Below are 20,028 nucleotides of genomic sequence, written 5' to 3'. Positions count from 1 at the left end.
ACTATTAAAAGAGAACTTTCATAAACTCAATTAAATGTAACTGTGAACCATAAATCAGGAACCATAAATCAGGAACATATGTACAGAGGTAGGTATATCGTCTGTCGCTTCACCAGATTTTAGCTCTCAGGGAAAGCTTGAGTGAATAGCCAAGTCTTTAGCTTCTTTTTGAATGTCGGAAGGCATGGTTCTTGGCGGAGGTCCGGTGGGAGCAGGTTCCAAAGATGGGGACCTGCAGTGGACAGAGCTCGTTTCCTCAATGAGGTTTTTGTTGGCTGGGTGTGAAGCATGTTCTGGTATGCACTTCTGATCGGTCTATTGGAGACGTGTTGCTGTAGTTGGAAGGATAGGTTGAGGGGGGAGATGTTGTGAAGAGCCTTGTGAATCATCATGAGGGATTTAAATTGTATCCTAAATTTTATGGGCAGCCAGTGAAGATTTTGGAGGATAGGGGTGATGTGATCCCATTTTTTGGTGTTAGTGAGAATTCTGGCTGTCGCGTTCTGGACCATCTGAAGTGGTTTGATGGTGTTGGCTGGCAGGCCCAGGAGGAGTGAGTTGCAATAGTCCAGTTTAGGGAGGATGATAGATTGTAGTACCAAGCGGAAGTCTTGGAAGTGTAGAAGAGGTTTTAATTTTTTAAGACTTGCAATTTGAAGAAGCAGTCTTTGGTAGTATTGTTTATGAACTTGGTGAAGTTGAGTTGGTTGTCCAGAAGTACACCAAGATCTCTTACTTGTGGTGTGTGGTCGATTGATGTGAAGGAGAGTTGGGTGGAACTAGTTGGGTTGAATAGAGAGCACTTGTCTGGAGCTATTATGAGGATTTCAGTTTTGCTAGTATTTAGCACGAGGTTGAGGCTTGTTAGCATGTTTTTGATTTCCGAAAGGCAGCTGTTCCAGTAAGACCACGTTTTGTGGAGGGATTCCATTATCGGGATGAGGATCTGAATGTCATCCGCGTATAGGAAGTGTGTTAGCTTGAGGTTAGATAGTAGATGGCAGAGTGGAAGGAGATAAATATTGAATAGTGTTGGTGAAAGGGATGATCCTTGAGGTACCCCCAGCTTTGATCTGATAGGGAGTGATTCTTTGTTGTTAATCCTGACCTTGTATTGTCTGTTTTCAAGGAAAGATTTGAACCAGTTGAGCGCTGAACCTGTTATACCAATATCTGCTAGACGCTGAATGAGGCAGGTATGGTTCACAGTGTCGAATGCTGAGGAGAGGTCCAGTAAGACGAGAAGGAAAGGTTGACCATTTTCCAGGTTGATGAGGATGTTATCAGAAAGCGAGGCTAGTAGAGATTCAGTGTTCAGTGACTTTCGAAATCCGAATTGATTGGAGGTTAGAATGACATTCTCTTCTAGGAATTCGGATAGTTGTCTGTTTACTACCTTCTCCATGATTTTTGCAATCATTGGGAGGTTGGCAATTGGTCTGAAGTTAGCTGGGTCAGTGGGTGGAAGGTTAGGTTTTTTAAGGAGAGGCTTGAGAATAGCAAGCTTGAGTTGGTCAGGGACTTGACCTTGGGAGAGCGAGCAGTTTATGATGTCTGCTATCGGTTTAGCGATGATGTTAGGAATGGAGAACAGTAGATTGGATGGGATGTGGTCAAGTGGGTGGGATGAGGGCTTCATCTTCCTAAGGATGTTTTCAATTTCTAAGGCGGACTTCTGCTCAAGGGAAGCCATCGAAGCTGTAGTTGCTTTATATTGCATGTGGGTTGGGTGAGAGTGTTGTGTGCTGGTAGTGGGAGGGTAGTTCGGTTGAGGAGAGGGCACCTTGAGAGGAGCGAGGAGGGTGTCTATTTTTTTCTCAAAGTAGACCGCCAGTTCGTTGGCTTTGTTGGATGCTTGTGTGTCTGGTATAAGAGGGGTAGTTGGTTTAGTGAGGGCTGACACATAGGAAAACAGAGCTCTAGAGTCGAAGATAAAGTGGTGGATCTTTTTTGAGAAGAATTCTTTCTTGGTTATATTGATGATGTTTCTGTAAGAGTTTAGGCAAGATTTATAAGCCAAGAGGGTAATAGTGGACGGGTTTTTTCGCCACCTGTGTTCCTTACATCTTAGCTCTTGTTTGAGCGACTTCAACTCCGGCGTGAACCAGGGTTTCCTGTTGTCCTTTTCAGGATGGAGCAATTTCGTGGTCATGGGGCATACTTGATCAGCCACCCTATTGGTGATGTTGATCCATGAGGTAGTGGCAGTGTTGACGTCTGAGAGGTTTATTGGAAAAAGGATCCAACTGAAGGAAATAGGAAAAAAGCATAAGCATTGGCAAGTCTGTAAAAAATTAAGGCATGCAAAAAGAGAATTTAAAAAACAGCTGGCTCTTGAGGCAAAAACTCTAACTTTTTAGAATATATTCGAAGCAGGAACCCTATTAGGGAGTTGGTTGGACTGTTAGATGATTGAAGGGGCACTTTAGGAAGACAAGGGCATAGCGGAAAGAGCAATTGAATTCTTTGCTTTGGTGTTTACTGAAGAGGATGTTGGGGAGATATTTGTGCCAGAAAAGGGGATGTTTGGAAGAACAGAAACAAATCACAGTGAACACAGGAAGATGTAATCCGGCAGATTGACAAACTAAAGAGTAGCAAATCGCCTGGACCAGCTGATGGTGGAGGTGGAAAACCTGCAGTCTGAGATTAGTTAAAAAAAAAAAAAAAAAAGGAATAAAAGAGGGAGAGAAGTTTGCACTCTCTGAGATTGCCTCCCAGGGGATTGGTAGGTCCTGGTGGGGCCACCCCCCTTGTTTTTGAGGCAGACGAGCAGGGGGTCGGGTACCCTTTATTGCTCAGTCCATTATTGCTGGGGGCAGAAAGCTGATGGTTCCAGTTCCTTCTCCCTCAGGAGCATGGACAGAGCCTGCTTCCACTCTTCAATTTGCAGGGAAGTGCTTTTTTTGTGTTTTCTGCTCTAGTAAAGTTTAAAAAAAAAAAAAAAGTAGTAGGAGCAGTTTTGTGCTGTGCTTTCCCTTTTGGTTGGCAGCAGGGCTTTAGCCTCTTAAGGGTGGTTTAAGTGGCTTTTTCTTGGACCGATCCTAGGGCGGCTGACTGCTTCCATGGTCCCAGCTTGGTGTGCGTGACTTTCCTGCAATGGATGATGTTCTCAGTGCCTCTCCAGAGAAGAGGGCAGCTCGGGAATGGTTGCGGTGGCATTGGGGAGGCAGCGTGGGTTGGGGAGGCTCTCCAACATCTCGGTGGATGCAGCAGACCCCTTCCCAGTCAGCGTAGGGGAGTGGCAGCCATTTTGTCCACCTTTGTGGCTGCTTTGCGGGCCGTGGAGGGGGATTTCTCTCCTCCACTGTCCCCGGTTGATAATTCCATGGGAGACTGGGAGGCTCGGGCTTTAGTCAGGAGAGGAAGAGGACCTCCTAGGGGAGGCTTCTGACTCCTCTACTTTTTCTTCTGATTTTGTCGTGATGCTACACAGGGCTTATGTGGCCAGAAAGACCAGAGGGCGGAGCAGGACCAAATGGGCATGGGTAGGTCTGCGGCCAGGGAAGTGGGGGACCCTTATGTCCTGCGGGGGCTATGAGGGTTCGGCGAGTCCTAAAGATGTCCACACCGGTGAGCGTAGTGGATAGCTTCTCTGAGGCTTCAGAGAATGAGGATCCACAGGTGCCAGGACTACCAGGATGCAGATCTGGCTCTGGTGGACCAGGACCCGGAAGAAAGACTGGAGAAGGCCCTGGCTGTGGAAGGGGATGACCTAAAAGTGGTTCATCTGTTCCACAGGGAGGAGTTGAGTCCCCCGATTCCCCATGTCCTGGAGGAATTTGGGGATAAAAGTTCTGTGAGAGAAGTCAAATCAGGAAGATGTAGATGCGGTCATGGATGGCATACAGGGTCCAGCGAAGGTGTTTCCTTTCCATAAGTTGGTGTTCAGGGAGTGGGTTACTCCTGAGACTGGCTTGAAGTTTGGCAGAGCGATGGATAAGTTATATCCTTTGCCTGAGGACACGCTTGAACTCCTGAAGGTCCCAAAGGTGGATGCCTCTGAGTCGGCTGTTACTAAGAAGATTTATCATTCCGGTGGCCAGTTCTGCAGTGCTAAAGGACCTTGAGGATAGGAAGCTCTAAGTTCACCTCAAGAAGATTTTTGAGGTATCTGCCCTTGGCATATGTGCTGTGGTGTGCAGCAGTTTTATGCTGAGGGCTGGTCTGCGGTGGGTGCAGCAGTTGCAGGCAGACAAATCCATGTCTGACTCGGAGGCAAAGCAGGCGGAGTGGCTGGAGGCTGTGGTTGCCTATGGAGCCGATGCGTTATTTGACCTCATTAGGACTTCTTCCAGAACGATGATGTCAGTGGTATCAGCCAGGAGACTCCTCTGGTTGAGAAACTGGCTGGTGGATGTTTCATCCAAGTATCAGATGGGAGCATTACCTTTTAAAGGGAAGCTGCTCTTTGGACAGGACTTGGAGGAGCTGATTAAACATCTGGTGGAGAATAAAGTCATAAATTCCCTGAAGATAAACCAAAAGGAGGAAAAGAAAAGGGTCTTTTTCTTTCCTTTCACACCTCGTTTCAGAGGGAATAAGCAATTTTGGGCGAACAGGGCTTCAGGTGGTGTCCAGAGATATTCCTCGGGGAGGCAGCCATCTTGGAACCAGTCTTTTCGTGGGTGAAAGCCGAATAGAGATGGCTCTGACCAGGATGGTGGCGGAGTCATACCTGCCCAACGAAGTGAGGCTGGTCCACTCCTCGGTTCTGGCCTTAGGGGGTCAGTTGACTTTTTTTTTTTACGAGGCGTGAGCCAAGATCACGTCAGACCAGTGGGTCTTAAGCGTGATAAGACAAGGTTATGCTTTATAATTTGCTCTTCTTCTAAGAGACTTATTCATGGTCTCCCCATGCACTTACAAGGGGAAAAGGTGGGTGGTCCAACAAACCATTAGTCGCCTACAGATTCTGGGAGCCATTGTTCCTGTCCCCCTGGAGGAATGGGGGACAGGCCAGTATTCCATTTATTTCATTGTCCCCAAAAAGGAGGGAACGTTCCGCCCAATTTTGGTCTTGGAGAGTAAACGTGGCTCTCAAGGTTCCTTGTTTTTGGATGGAGACCCTGTGCTCTGTAATTGCGGCGGTGCGCAAGGGGGAGTTCTTAGCTTCCCTGGATTTAACTGAAGCATATTTGCACATAGGAATCCAGCCGGTCATCAAAAATATCTAAGATTCATGGTCCTGGGAATGCATTTTCAACTTTGCGCCCTTCCATTCGATCTGGCGACCACTCCCAGGATTTTCACCAAGGTGATGGCAGCGGCCCTTCGGAGGGAGGACATCAAGGTTCACCCATATCTGGACGACTGACTGATTCAGGTGAAGTTAGAGGTCTTTTGTAGGCAATCAGTGGGCATGGTCATCCAGCGCTTGAGATCCCTGGGGGTGGATAGTCAATCTGTCCAAGAGTCGATGTGCTTAGCATGCACTCTCAGTGGGGAGAAACCTAGTGATTGCTCTGAGCGGGCCTGGCTCCTGCTTCTCTGCCCGCATAATTTTTCGGCTCGTCATGCTCTGAGGGACCTGACATGCGGGCTGACGTGCGGCCTGCAGAGACAGTGGCAGTTTTTGGATTTTCCTGTGTGATTGGGCCCAGAACTCAGGGAAATGCTGTCTGCGGGTGAGGAGTTTGGTGTGCCCCTGATTTTAGTGGGGGGCATGTTGGCATTGGCCCCAGGCTCTTGGAGGGACACTTTCCTGGAATTTTTTCATTTTTTGCACCAGGTCTTTTGTGCCTTTGCCCGGCTGGGGGAGGTGCCTCAGGGGGCTACATCTAGGCACCTGAAGGTATTGGACCCTTTCCTTCTCCATCGGTTCCTGCCAAGAGAGTTTAGCCAGCTATTGAGTGCCGGGACCCTCCTGCGAGGACCCGGGGGATATGGAGGAGCCTGGCGATGCAGAGAGTTTCCCCCTCCTAGTCCGGAAGATGATTGTCATTCTCCTCTTTCACTGGGATGAGAGTTTTGTTTTTTTTTTATTTGAGCAGGTGACTTCGTGCCTTTGGCTGGAGGAGTTGAAGATGATGAGATGATGTTGGAAGAATGGGAGTCCCTGGAGTTGGGCCTTAGGAGTTAACCTCCCGCAGTGGCTGTACCGCCTTCCTCCTGCTGCGCTGCAGAAGTTTTTTTCAGGTTCCAGCAGTAGATGCCTTGGTCACAGCTATGACCAGGCGTACCACTATTCCTGTGGAGGGGGGCGCATTGTTAAAAGGACCCACAGTGCAGGAAGATGAAGCCACCCCTGAGAAGTTTCTTTGTCTCTTTGACAGTCGTCAGATTATCTGCTCGGCCGTGGTGTTCCAGGCTCTCCTTTGCTGGATACATCGGCTTCATGAGAGTGAGAAAGTGGCCACTGCACCCTTCTTGGTGGATGCTCTGTATAATTTGTTCTGCCCAGTCAGAGTGCGTCAGCTTCTGTAGTTATGCAATTTGGCAGCTGACTCTTGGTCTAAGACTCACCTGGGGAAGTTGCCCTTTAAGGGCCGACTACTCTTTGGGAGGATCTGGACCAGTTGGTTAAGAATCTCAGGGATCCTCTACCCCAATGTTTGCAGGAAGATAAGGGCTGCTTCTTCTATAGGACTGGCAGAGGGTACAGACACATTTTGAGCCATGCGGTGGTTTCGGACAAGTAGACAATATTTTGGTGTCACTTCTTCTGTATACCCAGGCTGCAGAGGCCAGGGTCAAACCTTTTGAGGAGCCAGAAGTCAGAGAGGGAACTGCGGTTCATCTTCAGGAGTGGAGAGAGACTTCTCGCGAGGTTCCACAGGTTTACTCGCTTTTGATGCCTGTAGGAGGCCGATTAGCTAAAGGATAGAGACAGGATGGAGGCGGTCCAGAGATGGAGGCGGTCCATACTTGTGTTAATGTATTCTGCCTTGAGGTGACTGTTTTAATGTATGTAGCCCTCTCTTCCTCCCACCCAGGTAGATGAAGCTTTGATACTTCCCATTTATCAGGGCTGGACTGGTGTAGCAGGATGAGATGGAAGGAGAAATTTCCTTCCCATTAATCCTGCTACACCCATCCAGTACTTTTTCAGGATCTTTGCTGGGTATCTGTTTGGGGGCTCTGCCTTCTTCCTTTTTTGTTTGTTTAGTTTTCCTTTTTTCTTCTGGGGGGGTTACAGGGAAACTTCTCAGAATTTGTTTAATTTTAATTATTCTTCAGTTGTTGAGGTCTGAGCTGAAGTTTTGTCAGAAGGATACTGGATCTCTGTTGCTTGCCCTACCCACTAAGGTGTAGTGGGTAGGATTTCAGAGGATCTCTGTTGCTTGCCCTACCCACTAAGGTGTAGTGGGTAGGATTTCAGAGGATCTCTGTTGCTTGCCCTACCCCCTAAGGTAGTGGCTGTGATTTCAGAGGAAATCAGTGTTGTCTGCCTCCATCTGCTGGTAGGAGGAAATAGCCCATTTGTCAAGGGCTGGACTGGCGTAGCAAGACCTTTGGAAAGGAAATTTCTCCTTGCTCTTTCAAAAAATACAAAAAAAGGGCATACTCCATGAAGTTACTATGTAGCACATTTAAAACAGAGAATTTTTTTTCACTAAATACACACTTAAGCTCTGGAATTCATTGCCAGAGGCTGTGGTAAAAGTAGTTTATTGAAGCTGCATTTAAAAAAGATTTGGACAAGTTCCTGGTGGCTAAATCTATAACTTATTAAGCAGATAGACTTGTGGAAAGACACTATTGATCTTTGGTTGTTAGCAGCATGGGTTTTATCTACTCTTTGGGATCCTGCCAAGTACTTACTTGTGCCCTGGATTGGCCACTGGAAGAAACAGATTTCTGGGCTTGATGGGCCCTCAGTTTGTTCTGAGAATTAAGTTTAATTTACCCATTTCTTCCTTGTTCCTGTGAGTTTCCCTTGTGCTTAGGTTTGTTGAGCCACATCAGCAATGGAGGAAGTGGAACATTCGTGGAGAGCTCGTGGCTTCATGCAGGTTTCCCAGAGCAATCACTGTGCGGGCGAGCATTGCTGCAAAGGTGTTTGGCAACGGTGGCCTGGCCCTAGTGAAAGCAGGCACAATAGTTTGTGACAGCACTCAGTATCTTGATAAAGAGAGAAATCCACGTGCAAGGTGCTGAGGCACAGGTGCACATGTGTGGTAATACCTGTTCTATCTGATATGAAGCCCCACTGCTCCCTTGTGTACACTGTGAAAAGGCTGCAGAAGATGAAATGGGGAGAAAGTCTTCACAAACACAAGGGATCGACTGCTGGAAGAGATTGTTATGGGTTTGAGGTCTACTGCAATGGCTCCCACCTATGTCCTGGAAGTGAACCTAAGTGGTCTGTTTTTCCACGACCCCATAATGCATATGCTTGAAAGAGATTTGCATACATTGCGTCTCAAATGCATGCAAATAACCTCATACATATTCATTGTAGCTAGCTAGAAAAATCAGATTATTCTATGTTAGGTTAGGTTAGAAAACATTGGCCTGACCTACACCCACCTTGAATCAATGGTCCCCCAACCTGTCCTGGGAGCCACAGTCAGTCTGGTTTTCTGGATATCCACGATTAATATGCCTCACTTGTCTGCAACAATATCCGATGCATATTTAATGTGGATATCCTAAAATCTCACATGCGGAGGGAGCCTGATGGACCACTACCAGGAATCGGTGAAAAGGAAGTGTCGGCGAACACACCCAGAACAACCGTGGAAGGCATTGATTCCAACGGCACCACCGGCTGCAGATAGTTCTTGGTGGACACCAACGAAGTTGGAAGGTTTGTGATTTAGTTCTGCAAGTTTTTGGAATGTGTACATTTGTTTTAATTAGTGCCTTAAAAACAAATCCTTATCTTAGGCAGGTATTGGTTTTCTATAAATTTAACATGGGAAGTCAATATTGTTTGCAACAAACTTCTGCTATCCATTTTTATAATTCATGATATACTATGGACTTAAAACTGCTGGTAAGCGTGCAATGACTCAGAGCTGGAAAGGGACCTCTGCACTTATTAACCCCTTCAGTTTACTATTCAACTCTAAACCTAGGAGCTACAGTAGAATCTTCCAAAGCAAGTTGCCTTTTCTTTTACAGTTGAATTTTAAGACACTTTTAAGAATTAAATCAAGCAAGGTTAAACAGACCCCCCTTCTTTACCTTTCTGAGTGGCTGGTACTATGTGCTTTTCTAATAGAGTGAAAGCAAAGGTGGGTGTTTTGGTTTAGGTGGGCTGATAAAAATTCCAGAGAAGCCAATAAAATTTGTTTTTCAAACCATTTCTCGCTAGCTTTTGTGAACATCTTGTAACACCCTCTCCCCACTCCCACATGTAGATTTCTGGATCAAATCAGGAAAAGACCTGGAGGGCACGGGGACGAATAGGCATGCAGCGACCCTTCTTGTGCTGTGCATTATTGGTGATAAAAGGCCGTTTCCTGTCGGAGCATCTTGTCACTGGCTGAACCTATAAGCACAGCTAGCACAGAGCAACCTTCTCTTAATTGAGCAGTATCTCTGCTTTTGAATCTTGCATGATTTCATGATGGGGGAAAGCTAGAAGTACTTACATATGTAATAAGAAAATGTTATCACAAGTCAACATTTCTGTTATTTTACTGCTGCTGATCATGGGTAGCAATGTATGTTGGTCGAGTCCTTAAGCCGCATGCCAAAGTAGCTTCTAGCGGTCAGTTCCCTAAGTTAATGAGATGCAGAATACACATCGTAAGGGGCCTTTTACCCCATGTAAGCTAGGCATATTCCAGTCTCCTCCTGCCTCTGTTCATTGGCTCCAATATGCAAGGACCAGTTTGTACTGGGGCTCTCTCCCACACATCTCGCCCTGATCAAAGTTGCTAGGCCCTTCAGGGCCTCTCACCTACCCAATCAAAGATAAAGTCCCCTCCAGGGACAGACCCAGCCTTCCAAAGCCCCTGGGGTGCCACCCTCACTCCCAGCTAGGTGGTGTCATTTCAAGAGTGCTGCTGGCAAAAGGAGTGAAGGGACCTATAGACTGGCAAGGTGGTGTTCAGGAGGGATGAGGTTTGTAGGGAGGGAACCTGGAGGCTCCTCCTGTTCTGTGGGGGAGGGGAGGAATCCTGGGGCAGCTCTCATAGGTGCCTGTACGTCTGCAGCAGGAGCATCTGTAGGGGGGGGGCTCCAGGACAGCTCTTCTGTCTTGTGTAGGGGGTGAGTTCTTATGTTGGGAGGACGTTGCATGGGCATAGCTTCCCCTCCTGTATACAAGTATTTATTACCCGCTCTTTTGAATAAGGAATTCACCCAAGGTGTGGTGAAATATATTAGAGGCATCATAAGAGGCACTAGAGTGGCAGGTGCAGCAATCCAATCTGAAAAAGGTGGATGGTCTGGACTAAACCTGATGGTTGAAAAAAACATCACAGCAAGACAGCAGGCTATAGCAGTAAGGGCAGGCAGTTTATAGCAGTCAGTTTCAGGCATGGAGGAAAACCAGTTCTTATCTGTTTTAATGTGAGTATGGGGGCATGCTGATGTTTATCACACACCTTGAGTAGTTGATATACTGATGGGGGGACCCAGGTCGCAGCCTTTGGTGAACAGGATGATTATAGCAAATTCGTTATCGGTGGTTAACACAAGGTTTCCTAAACTGGGTTGAGACCCCCAATAGGGTCACAAGTGCAGCAAACAGCACTGCTCTTCAGGCTTTAGTAGTGGAAATCGGCAAGGGGCCTGTGAGTCAGCATGAAGTCGCAGGCCCTGCCCTGGCCCGGGTTTCTATGGTAACGGGAAGCCCTGTGCAAGAAGGGATCAGGACCACTGAGATTGCACTGGCTTGCAGGCCCTTTGTTGACTTTCATGGCTAATGCTGCTGTTGCTTGCAGATCAGGGACTGGCTTGGGAATAGCCATGAGGGGAAGGGAAGGCGGAGCGTGGATGAGCCAGTGAAGATTGCCGTTGCTCCTCTCTCCTCCCCTGCTATGGACCCTATTTAAGAGAAAAATGTTGCCCTAACACCAGTCTGCCCTATTCCTACCAGTTGTCATCTACCTGTGGCTCAAAGGCACATGCTGCTGCTGCTGACCCTGGCCAATGGGAGAGGTGAATAAGAGAAGATCGACTGGGGGATGCAAGAGAGGGACTGGGAGGGTGAGAGGGAGGGAATGATAGAGGATCAATTGGGTGTTATATCAATGACTTGGAGAGGAGCAGCTGATGGGGAGGGAATGGTGATTTATTAGGAGATCAGCTGGAAGGGCTGAGCTGTGTTAGAGGAGGTCCTTTAAAGGGGCAGGGTGGTTGAGAGAGAGGAGTGACTAGAGCAGTGGAGGTTGAGAGAGGGGATCAGTGGGAGTGCAGAGAGGGTGAGTGATCTGATTGTTGAAGGGGGCTGTATCCCTGCTAATTTGCTTTGGCTGTTCTCTGAGGTTATAGGAATTTTTAAGTGCTAAAATGAGGTCACTGGCTAATTTGGAAAGTCCAGTATTAGTATTTTACACACATGCACAGTATGCAAACTTTTTTTCCTTGCAAGACCATGCCCTTTTGGGGTAGATTTTCACCCAGGCTAAGCCATTAGTAGTAGATATTTAGCATGCATACTAAGGCCTTCTGGCCTTGAGTGAATTGGCCTGTCGGTGCTCCCTCCAAGCTTCTGCTGACCTTCACTAAGGGGCTGATCTCATCCAGGTCTTTTACAATATGGGACTGGATTTTTGCACCCTTAGGCAAAGTACCATGGTGGCATCTTATGAAGCTGTACTGGCGCACTGCCTTAAAACAGGAAGCCTCACGCTCCTGTTTGGCCTGGATATTTGGCACCTTCAGGCAATCAAATCAAACTGTAAACCTATCTGGCTAACTTGGCTGGGATATTAAGCAGTGCAGATTTGCTGCCGAATACACTCAGCCACTGCATCTTAAACTTGTCTGGCTAAATTTAGGAGCAGTCAAAGTTATCTGGCAAATAAGTAGCAAATTAACCTTTAATGAGAAGCTGGGCCAGCAAATTTAGCATAAAATAAGTGAGAACATTGGAACTGGGGAAACCACGTGTTTATGATCCATTTATGAATTTAGAGATGCATTTGTTTTTTGTTTTTACTAGCGCTGGTGACGAGGGCCTATAGTTTTTGCTACAGGTAGAAATTATTGACCACTTCCCTGTTCTCCTGCTCTTTCTCCTTCATTCATTTACTTCCTCCCCTCTCTCTTTCCTTCACTTCCTTCCCCCCTGTCTTACGCTGGATGAACCTGGGAATCTTGCCAGTCTCGCCTTTTGCATAGGCAAAAAAAAAAACAACCCAAACAGAACCTCGCTCTGCTGGCCAGATCTAGCGGCGGGCTGGAAAACCCGGCGGAGCGGGCCCCGGGGGCCATTCCTTGCGCTGTGGCATGCGTTCCGGGTCCATGTCGTCCCTGTGCCAGCTCCGTCAGTGCGTGATGCAGACGACTGGTCAGGCACAATCATTTTTATAAATGGGAGGTTATTGCTACACTGTGTATGCATGCAGTGCTGTACAGGAACGCATAGAGATGGTCCCTGCTCCCTGGAGCTTACAGTCTAGTCATGATGGACAGATAAGTCACATAAGGCAAACAATTGTGATTATGTTTGCAGAAGGGCACTTTTTTTTTTTTTTTAATTTGTTTTGGATGCCACCGGAGTACTTCTTCCACTCTCTCTCTTCCTGAACCGAAAACAGGTAAACACCAGCATTCTGGCTCACTGAGCGTGAGCGACACACTGTTTGAAATCACCACTCAACCGAGTCAGGCGAGCCCAGCTCAGACTCCAGGCTACAAACAACAACAAAAAAAAACCTCATTACAGCAAGTCTGATCTGCTCTCAGAAAAATCTATAGAGGGATCACAGAGATTGGTTTCCAAATGAAAAATAGAGGCTTGACACGTACCTTAGGACTTTTTATCTTTTTTTTTTGACAAGTTTATGATGAAGGTGGAATAATGGCCTGTGCCCTTCTCTCCACTAGGTGGCAGTGTTGGCTCAGCAAGTGACACAGCGGAGGCCCGTGCAGGCTCCCATCTGTGGCTGGATCTGCCGCGAAAAGGCAGTTGGGATGCAGCTTTATTTATAGGGGCGGAGGGGAAAAAAAAAAAGAGATAATATAATGACTGAAATGAATGGAGGTCATGCTTTCAAAAGACTCAATTTACACAGAGCCTGCTGTCTGTCCACAAGAAGCCTCTTCATTTTGTATCTCTTCTAAACAGATTGCACTGAACAAAGCTCTGGCTTAAGACATGGTTTTCTGTCTTGCTTTATTATTATTTTTTTTTTCTTTCAGTATCAACTAATATGTAACGTCTGGGCAAATGCAAAAGAGGTTGAAGCATTAAATCTGAGAAAGGCATAGGGGGTGGAGGGAACTCAGTTCATGTCAAATTCAGGGGCTTCTGGTTACTGAAGTTAATACTTTATCATTATTTGATTATTGATCAGTCAGTGATGTCATTCTACCTCTGCAGGGTTCTGTTGGTGAAGTCAGTTTGAATCAGGAAGACCTTTGGGTTGTTCCTATGGTTCGGCCTGTAGCGCTAGCGGGCATGTGGGGATCCCCTGTCTGCCAGGCTCGGGGAGGGAGGGAAGACAGCTGTTGCTACTCTAGTGACCTCTGCTGGCCAGAGAACCTCAGACGAGGAACCCTTCCAGCCCTTTGACTGGCAGGCATTTGCCAGAGCCATCCAGCAATGCTGTCTGGGAGGGCGTGACCTAGGTAGGGGGTCCCCCCCTCCACCTTAATTTTACTTAAGGGTATGCTGTCTGCCTTTCAGACTGTGCCTCCAAGATCACATCGCCTTAATTAATAAGTACATTAAAAATTATTTATTTTCATAATAACCACTCTATATGGTGAAATTTATACTTACCAGATAATTTCCTTTCCTTTAGTCCTAACAGAGTACTCCACACTTGCAGGATTCTCCTGCTTGCCAGTAGGTGGAGGCAGAGAACTTTTTCCACGTTCTCTTTTTTTTTTCTGCTTACGTCACTCACTCTGTATATCCTGGGATATCTGGGAGGTTCCTCAGTAGCCTCTTGCCCTATCCTATTAGGTTGATGTTCTGCAATTTTTTAAAACCCCCTCCCCTTTTTTTCTTTCGGAAGGTAACTTGGACTGGTCTGCTAGGAGTAAAGGAAAGGAAATTTTCTGGTAAGTATACATTTCACCTTCCTTTTCATCCTGCAGTCCATTCCAAAGCTGCAGGATGTACCTGACCAGTAACTAATTTGGGTGGGCTGAGGCCTTAGAGACACCCAACACTACTTTGCTAAACTTCAGATCTTCTTCTACCTGCAGGTCTAACCTGTAATGGTTTGTGAAAGTATGCCAGGAGGACCATGTGCTGCCCTACAACTATCCTGAGGCTTTGTAGCCCTACTCTCCGCCCACTAGTTTGCTTGACCTCTAGTAGAGTGGGTGCCCAAGACCCTCAGGGCCAACTTCCCCTGTGCACCATAAGCCGCCCCTATTGCTTCCCTAATCCAGCATGCATTTGAGGGATTAGAAGCTGCCTGGCTCCTTCCCTGGTCCTCCATCAGGACAATCTGTCTGACCTCCTAAATTCATTTGTGACCTTTAAATCATGTAGCAGTGTCCTTCAGATGTCTAGCGGGTGAGGGCTGCCCCCTGACTGCCCCTCTCTGTCCTCCTCAGAACTGGTAAAACAGTCTCCTGATTTGTGTGAAACTCTGACAGCATCTTAGGTAAGAAAGATGGGACAGGACGAATAACCACCCTGACCTTGTGAATCGACAGGTAGGGCTCCCTACAGGACAAAGCCTGGATCTCTGAGACCCTTCGGGCTGAGCACATTGCCACTGGAAAGGCTGCCTTTAAAGTGAGGTCTTTTAACATCCCCCCTTTAAATGGTTCAAAGGGCGCCTTGGCCAAGGCCCTAAGGACCACATTAAGGTCCCACATGGGGTATGACCTGGCGCTTCGAAGGCCGCATGCGTTTCACAGCCCTCAAGAACCATTGCTATGTCAGGGGGAGCCCCTAGGGAACCTCCCTGCACCCGGCCCCTAAGTCAGACTAATACTGCTACCTGTGACTTTGAGAGAGGTCAGGGCTAACCCTTTCTCTAGGCCCATCCTGCAGGAACTGCAGGATTTCCCTTGTTCCTGCTGTTTCTGGGGTGACTTTTCCTCCCTTGCACCACTCCTCAAAAACCTTCCAGACCTTACCATATGCCCGGAAGGTACAGTGTCTCCTAGATCCTAACAAGGTGGCAACTACTGCCCCTGAATAGCCTTTTTTCCCTCTAACCTGTCCCTCTCAAGAGCCAGGCTGTAAGATAATTATGATCTGACTTTCCCCGCCTGCCTGAGCAGGCTCCCAGCTTTCCCTGGCTTTAGAGGTGCATCCCTGCTCAGCCTCACTAGTTCCTCATACCATGACCTTCTGGGCCAGTCTGGCGCCACCAGAATGATCCAGCCCCCGTGATCTGCTGCTTTCCTCAGTACCTTTGCTATTAAGGGGCCATGGCGGAAATACGTGCAGCAGCTGGTCCACTGGCCACGGTTGGACTAAGTCATCTGGTCCTTTTGAACCCTGTTCCTGGTGCCTTTGGCGTTCCTTCCTGTTGCCATCAAGTCCCATTCTGGCCTTCCCCACCTCCCTACCACTCTTGAAAACACTTCCTCCATTAATTCCCGTTCTCCCTGGTCTAGCGCATGGCCTGCTGAGGGAGTCTGCCTGCGTGTTCTCCTTCCCTGCTACGTAACTGGCTGTTAACCACACCAGGTTATTTTCTGCCCAGCTCATTATCTGTTCTGCTTCTTCCCCTAACTGCCAACTTGCATCCCTCCTTCCCTGTTTATATAGGACACTGCTATGGTGCTGTTGGAAAGACTCTTACCAGCTTCGCTCTGACCCTGGGGCTTAGGTATTTGAGCGCCAGCCTTACTGCTCTCAGCTCCAACAGGTTCATTGAGGCCTCCGTCTCCTTGGCTGACCATCTGCCCTGAACCACCTGTTCTTTGTAATGCATCCCCCCCCCCCTTCCCCAGCCTAACCTGTTGGTGTCTGTCGCGACCGTCACCCAGTCCGGTGGAACTAGACTTACCACTGCTAATAAGTTGCTTTCTACTAGCCACCAACGTAGTCTGGCTCTGGCCTTGGAGTGAGCCTGAGCCTGTCTCTATATTATTTCATGCTGGGGTTCCATCTTGAGAACAATGATCTCTTTAGTGGGCGTATATGAGCCTTTGCCCATGGGACTACCTCTATGGTCGCTGCCATCGACCCCCAACACCTGCAGGTAATCTCTTGCTGCCGGTTTCCTGGTCCCTGTAAGCTTCCTCGCCTGGTAACTCAGTTTGTCTGCCCTTTTCCACATCAAAAACACCTTTGCCTGCTTGGTGTTGAACTGGGTCCCCAAGTACACTAACCTTTGGGAAGGCTGTAAACTGGTTTTGGCTTTGTTTACTAACCAATAGGGATGTGCATTCGATTTCAATGAATGCGCAATTCGCAACGTATTGGTCCCTATTCGTTGCATTTGTGGGGTTCCAAAACATATGGCGAACACCCACGACCTTTTATTGCTATGTATCATTAATGAATAAAGCCCCCACCCTCCTGACCCCCCCCCCCAAGACTTGCCAAAAGTCCCTGGTGGTCCAGCGGGGGTCCCGGAGCGATCTCCTGCACTCGGGCCGTCGGCTGCCGGTATTCAAAATGGTGCCGATAGCCTTTGCCCTTACTATGTCACAGGGGCTACCAGTGCCATTGGTCGGCCCCTGTGATATAGTAAGGGCAAAGGCTAGCGGCGCCATTTTATGCTCCTACCATGTGACAGGGGTTGACCAATGGCACCGGTAGCCCCTGTGACATAGTAAGGGCAAAGGCTATCGGCGCCATTTTGAATACTGGCAGCTGACGGCCCGAGTGCAGGAGATCGCTCCGGGATCCCCGCTGGATCACCAGGGACTTTTGGCAAGCCTTGGGGGGGTCAGGAGGGTGGGGGGTTGTAGTTAATTAAATTTAAAGGGTTGGGATGGGGGTTTTTTCAACTTTAACGGGAAACGAATACCATATATAACTAATGGATGAATCGGGGTCCCCCAAAAACGGATGCAACAGATTTGGGTCCCAACAAGTATAAATACCGAATCGGACGAATCAGTCCCTGCTGCACATCCCTACTAACCAACCTATCTCCTCGAGAAGTGCCCTCACTCTCCTTGTGAAGCTGCTGCTCTCCTCCTCTGCCAATCGTCCTCATATGGGCACACTCGAATAACTTCCTTTCTTAGTGCTGCTGCCACAATTACCATCACCTTTGGAAAGGTTCTTGGTGCTGTGGTAAGCCCAAACAGCAGTGCTTTGAACTGATAATCGTTCCCCAGTACTGCGAACCTCAGGTATCTTGCAATGCGATTCTCTGACAGGGATATGCAAATTTGCTTCTGCTAGGTCCAGCGCAGTCAGAAATTCCCCTTTTTTGACTGCCCCACTGACTGACCTCAATGTTTCCATTCTGAACCCTCAGCTTGAGGGCTCTGTTCACCTTTCAAGTCTAATACTGGGCAAAACACCCCTTCTTTTTTGGGTACTACAAAGTATAGGGAGTAAACAACCTGTGCCCCTCTCTGGGACTGGAACTGGTACTATCGCTTCTAGTGCCACCGGTTTGTCTAGGGTCGTTCTGCTTGCCTCGCTTTTCTCCTGCGATCTTCAGGGGGACTCCAAAAAGAATTCTGGAACTGTGGTAGCCAACTCCAGGGCGGACCTAGGCGGATCACCTCCAGGACCCACCTGTCCCTGGTGACTTGGGCCCACTCCTTGAAAAATAGTGTTAGGCGACCGCCCACTGAAGGAGGTTCAGGGTGGGTCCCCCGACCATCACTTAGCCCCTTTATAAAACCCCCCCCCCCCCCCCCCCCCCCCCCCCCCCCCCCCCCCCCCCCCCCCCCCCCCCCCGGGAGCTTTATCTAACCCAGCCCTGTGCCGCTCGAAAGGGCTGTCTCGGCTGGGGCCTAACTCCTGACTACCCGGGACTCTCACTTGCCTAAACCCTCTAAATTGTTTGATCTTTTGTTTAAAGGGTCTTAAGGGACCTTTGGGCCTATCCTCCGGGAGTCTCTGTGGCTTTGAATCTACCAGGCTCTTCATTAGGGCGCCTAAGTCTTCCCCAAAGAGGAGATGCACTCTGAAGGACAAGGACGATTTAACCTTGCTTTCGAGGGTGCATCCGCCGCCCAATGTCTGAGCCACGAAAAGCTCCTTGACACCACCACCGATGCCATCTATTTGGCTGAGGTTCTAATGAGATCATACAGCGTGTCTGCCAGAAAGGCCGTCCCTGACTCTATCCTGGCCAGCTTATCCCCTGAGCTTTCTCCTATCCCTAGTGTTTCTTCCTGGAGCTGCTGGAGCCATTTGACCAATGCCTGGCTACATAGTCCTCACATTCCACTGCTTGTAAGGACGAACTCGCTGTCTCAAATGCTTTCTTCAAAAAGGCTTGTACCTTTCTATTCTGTGCGTCCCTTAAGAAGACGCCCCCTTCTACCAGTATAGTCGAACCTTTTGCCACTGCTGCCACTGGGGCGTCTGCTTTTGGGACTTTTAGTAACCTTATCTACCTCCCCCTGTTGCAGTGGGTAGAGGGAGGTCATTTAGGATCTCACTTTCCAGGGCTGAATCGGGTGGGACCTATTCTCCCAATAGCAGGGTGAAGGGGAAAGGCTCTCAGGATTGGGTCCCCTTGCACACCCTTTTCCTCCTCACTTTCCTTGCCTGACTCCTTTACTAGGAGGCTTCCTTCCTAAACAGTTTCATTGCTACAAATCTCCCTTCGCTCGCCTCCTCCTCCTCCACGGGAGCTTCCTCTGGGGGGGGGTCCAAATCCCCTGCATCGCTCTCCAAACCACCAGGGGAGTACAGAGGGGGTCAGCAAGGGAGTTCCCTCTGTCCTAGTTTTCTTTAAACCTGGCATGTGTTGGGAGCCCAATGGGGAGCTTCTTCCTCGGGGGATCTTCTAATGTAGCCCCTTTGGCTTTCATTTCTTTATAGGCCAGATGCATTGCACAGAAACATAGAAATGATGGCAGAAAAGGACCACATGATCCACCCAGTCTGCCCAGCAAGCTCATGCCAGTATCTGCTGTGCCGTGCAGGTTACCCCCATGCTCATCAGTTCACCAGACCATAAAGTCAGGGCCCTCGGATGCTGTTTGAATCCAATTTCCCTTAACCATTGCCAAGAAAGCAGAGAATTGGAGTTGTATCAAAATGATCAGGCTTAGTGATTAAGGGCAGTAAGTGCCGCATCAGCTAATTACTCCCATGTTTATTTGTTCCCCAAATCATAAAAGTCGGGACCATTCCTGGTTGCTGTCTGAATCCAATCCTTTTCTCACTGTTGCTCAAGCAGAGAGCAATGATGGAGTTGCATTATTAGTATCAAGGTTTATTTGTTAAAGATAGCAACTGCTACGGTAGCAGGTTACCCCAGTTCCCCCATGCACTCTTTTCTTTATTTCCAACCTCTAGTCTGTAGGAATCCACAGTGTTTATCCCATGCCCCTTTGAATTCCTTGACTGTTTTCCATCTTCACCACTTCCTCTGGGAGGGCATTCCAGGTATTCACCGCTCTCTCCATGAAGAAATACTTCCTGACTGGTTTTGAATCATCCTCCCTGGAGTTTCATTTCATGACCCCTAGTTCTATTGATTTCTTTCCGATGGAAAAGATTTGACAATTGTGCATCATTAAAATCTTTCAGATATCTTTAGGTCTGTATCCTATCTTCCCTACACCACCTTTCTTCCAGAGCATGCATATTCAGATCCTTCAGCCTCTCCTCATAAGTCTTCCAATGCTGACCCCTCACCATTTTGGATGCTCTTTGAACCATCTCTATCCTTTTTGAGATATGGGTACCAGTATTGAATGTGGTACTCCAGGTGAGGCCTCACCAAGGACCTGTACAAGGGCATTATACCTCATTTTTTTTCATTTTGTTTATTTCTCTTTCTATGCAGCCCAGCATTCTTCTAGCTTTAGCTATCGCCATGTCACATTGCTTTGCATTCT

The sequence above is a fragment of the Rhinatrema bivittatum genome, chromosome 4 (genome assembly GCF_901001135.1).
Source record: "Rhinatrema bivittatum chromosome 4, aRhiBiv1.1, whole genome shotgun sequence".
NCBI lineage: Eukaryota > Metazoa > Chordata > Amphibia > Gymnophiona > Rhinatrematidae > Rhinatrema > Rhinatrema bivittatum.
The sequence above is the reverse complement of the archived record's forward strand: the minus strand, read 5'-3'. Positions refer to the sequence as shown.